We start from the raw sequence: 3,965 nt of genomic DNA, 5'->3' as shown, positions 1-3,965 counted from the left end.
GTTTCCAAGTGCAAGAACAGTCATGCTGCCTTCAGGAACTCTACTCAGATACTAACATTTTCTTCACAGCATGTCCTTCTATTAGGGGAAAATTCACCAGAAGTATGTATTGTTTTGTGAAAAGCTCAGAAAATTATAGCAGAGTTCTGTAGAACTAAAATATAGCACAAAGTCAAGCAAAATAAACTGATAGCAAACAAGTCAGTTTTCAAAGTAAAATCTATTCAAATATGGTAATATACCTGTGTGAGAAATACAAGAAATGGTCACTTTGGTTAGTCACAGATGCAAGAGATCTAAGGAACTGAGGCTTTGTGAGCACAGTAATTAAGAGTAAAATAATATGCGAGTTCAAATTGTGTGCACAACTTTGACAGGCTAGTCAAGTTCTACTTTTGAATATATAGTATATTTGGTAACTCTAAAATTTATATTATCCCCTTTCCTTTAAAATTTAGGTACATACCAATGAGCAAAACAATTTATCTTTATGCATTAACAGATCTTCAGAATTTATGTGTTCTAGACTATAAAACGTTAATATTTCATAAAATTCAACATCAACCTATAAAAAAGAAAAACGAAGCAACACATTATACAATTATGTTTTAGTGTCCCAGCTGATTTGAGTCCGCAGAGACTGTCAGGTAAACAACAAAGGCCAACACATGAGATGTATATTGTTTGCACATTTCACTTGCAGGGAAACGAGTTTCCTGGCTTAATTTTAAGGCTAATTGCAAAATTCATTGTTCTTAATGGTCCAGATACCTTGCCAATTCTCCCAAACTCAACAGAACTTCCACCGATTTGCACATTAATTTCATACGCAAATGTTGTCATTTGTTCATCAGCGCTCCGAGTTTGCACCTGTGTATAAGTGCAGTTCTTTTTACATTTGCCACAGTGAACCAGTCAGTCTGGGTTCCACTGGTTTTGGTCTCTGACACTCCCTGATGGCTTCTTTGGTCAGGTTTTTCTTTGTCTTTTTTGAGCTCATCACTAGCCATTTCCTCTGCTCTCATTCTAGCAAATAGGTCAGGAGAAATTTTCCCACACAGCACATTAAATTGGGATTCTTTGCATCTTTAATATTTGATATTCTAGTTCGTTCTGGGCTTTTGTATTTCTTGTCAGTATTCCTTATTTCCTTATATATAGCTTCCTCAATCTGAGATCCCAGTTCTTCCTCATCAGCTCCAATAGCAACATAATCATCTCCTGTCCGGAGAGCAGCAGCAAGTGTCTCCCTACACTTGAGCCGCACAGAATCAGAAGTGCTTGGTGCCCGAGGAACAGATGAAGCATAAGTATCTCGAGTGCTTGTCTCATCCTTACTGGTGCTTATGTTGCTGCTGGAACAACTTTCTTCTCTTGCTCAGGGATATTCTGTGATGAAATTGCAGGTTCTTTTTTTTTTTCCTTCAGGGTCTTTACCAGTTGATGGTTCATCTAATAATATTTTCCAGGATTTGATGAGCGATTTGGCTAGAGAAATGACTTCTTCATCTGTACTCTGCTTGAGAATAGCATTAACAGACTTTCCAAATCTCGTGGACTGTAGTAATTCCAGGGGCATGCAAATATTCTTAAGCTCTTTCGGCATGTCCGATATGCCAGCCACATTCTTTTTCTGCACCATTTTGTCCATCTTCTTGGCAATGTGAACCACCTCATCCTCTATGGCTCCCGAAGGCCTCCTCTCACTGGGCCACTGCAGACAGGAAGCAAGAGAAGCTGCACAGAAACTCGACAATCTGCAAAGCAGATGGCCTAGGCCTTCTTCACAGACCCAGCCCGTGGCTGCTGCATGATATTTATTTGTCTCAAGTTACTCTAATATCTCTGCTCTGAAAAATAACATGTTTAGATATGCGTGTGCCTGTCTGATCCATGGACACAAGATCTTCAACATTTGGTTTAGTCATAAGATTCCATAAGCCTTGGGGATAGTTTTATATCAATTTGACACAAGCTAAAACAGTCTTCAGAATCGAACCTTATTTGAAAAGAAGACTCCTTTAAGATCAGGCTATAGTCAAGACTATAAGGCGTTTTCTTAATTAGCAATTGATGGGAGTGGGCCCCGTCCATTGGGTTGTTGCCACCTATGTACTTGTAGTTGCTGAGTATAAGAAAGGAGACTGAAGAAGCATGAGGAGTAAGCCCGTAAGTACTCCTAAGCAGCTCTCTGTAGCCTCTGCCTCAATTCCTGCCTTCAAGTTCCTCTTCTGTATGATTCTTTCCTTGACTTTTTCAATAGACAGCAATATAGGATGTGTAGGCCAAACAAACATACTCTCTCCTATTCAACTAACCTAAGACAAACGTGGGGTATGGCTGTGAAAGAACTGATTGTGTGGACTTTGGCAGTGTTGGAAGGACTTTGGAGTTTGAGAGTCACTGAAGACTCTATAAAGGCTTTGCACATTGTGATTTAAGAATCTATGGTTCTAGTTATCTGGTGCTGAAGAGGCTGCTATGACTACCAAGACATAAGGATAACTAAAGTGAAACCTTTGCTTTGCTAGGATGCTTGATGTTGGTCAATGGCAGCGGCAATTTTAGGAGTGTTAAAAAGAGACTAGCATCATTGAGATGAAATCTTCTGAGAAAAGATTCCTTACAGTTAGCACATAAATGATTTCCTCAGGTGGTCAAGGTTGGTCCTTGTGCTAAGAGACAATCTTGGTAATGTATAAAAGTCTCCCACTGGTATTGAAGGCACAAGGAGGTCGCTGAGATATGTTGAGGCTTGGCATTACATGAGGCCAGAGGAGACCATTAGTGAAGGTGCAGCCTGTGTAGCACTTGAATCCTCAGGACTGCAGAAAACATGAAGAGAAGCTGGAACTTACCACCATGGAAAGAGTCCACGAGAGGCCATTGGTGAAAATGTAGGCCTGTTGCAATAGAAGATGGCAGTACCACGGGATGTCCTCCAAGATCAGCAGCATGTCTGGAATGGAGGTAGTCCACACTTAGGAAAAACACTGTGATGCCACAGTGGGCAGAACCGTGTAAGTGACCCCAACCCTTTAGAAGAGACCAGAAAGTCATAAGTGAATTACAGACATTGGACATTAAGTTTACGCTGTTGGGGCTTGGTTTTAATTTATTCATATGGTGATCGCACCCTACTTCTTCCCTTTGAAGTATAAAAGTTTTAACATATTAACATATTTTTTATTGTACAAGAGCCCACGGTTGAGAGACTTTGAACTTTTTAAAGTGGTTTTGAATTTTAAAAGTGACTTGGGATTTTTAAAGAGACTGAATCAACATTCAGTATTTGAAAAAAGTTTTTGGGACATTTTATGTTTGTAAATTGTTTTATATTGTGATATCCATATTAATGTGTGATCTTGAGGATGAGTAAGAAACAGAAGGTTGAGGCTTAACAGTGAAAAGGGAAATATTATGCTGGCAAGTTTCATGTCAACTTGACACAACCTATAGTCATCTGAGAGCAGGGAATGTCAATTGAGAAAATGTTTCCATAAGATCTGGCTATAAGCAAGCCTATAGGGCATTTTCTTAAATAGTGATTGAAGGAGTGGGAGGAGGCTTCCTTTGTGAGGGGTGCTACTCCTTGGCTAGTGGTCCTGGTAGGCCCATGCAAAGGTAGCCCCCCCCAAGAAATCATCCCACGTGTCAAATATCATATAACCAAGGTCTATTTGGGGGAAGGGAGGTTAGTGAGGGCTTACATAAGTGGTAGAAACAGACAGATGAGAGCAGAGCCATGAAAACAGAGAAGGGAGGACAGGGAAGAAGAGAGAGAGAGAGAGAGAAAGAGAGAGAGAGAGAGAGAGAGAGAGAGAGAGGGGCGCTGGTAGTGAACACATTGGACTAGGTTGAGAGAGCCAACAAGAGTGGTGAGTAGTCCTTTCATATGCCAGGGCACCTGAACCTGACAGTGGCAGATAATGGTGGTAGGAGATGACCTAAGCTATTGCTAGGTA

The 3,965-nt window shown here is 40.5% G+C and overlaps 1 pseudogene; it reads right to left on the bottom strand.

The window, feature by feature from the left end:
- Positions 1-790: 790 nt before the first annotated feature.
- On the bottom strand, positions 791-1,621 carry Tcea1-ps1 (transcription elongation factor A1, pseudogene 1; annotated as a pseudogene).
- Between the last annotated feature and the right edge of the window lie 2,344 nt (positions 1,622-3,965).

The sequence above is a fragment of the Rattus norvegicus genome, chromosome 8 (assembly GCF_036323735.1).
Source record: "Rattus norvegicus strain BN/NHsdMcwi chromosome 8, GRCr8, whole genome shotgun sequence".
NCBI lineage: Eukaryota > Metazoa > Chordata > Mammalia > Rodentia > Muridae > Rattus > Rattus norvegicus.
Note: the sequence above shows the minus strand (reverse complement) of the source record. Positions and strands in the feature narration are given on the sequence as shown.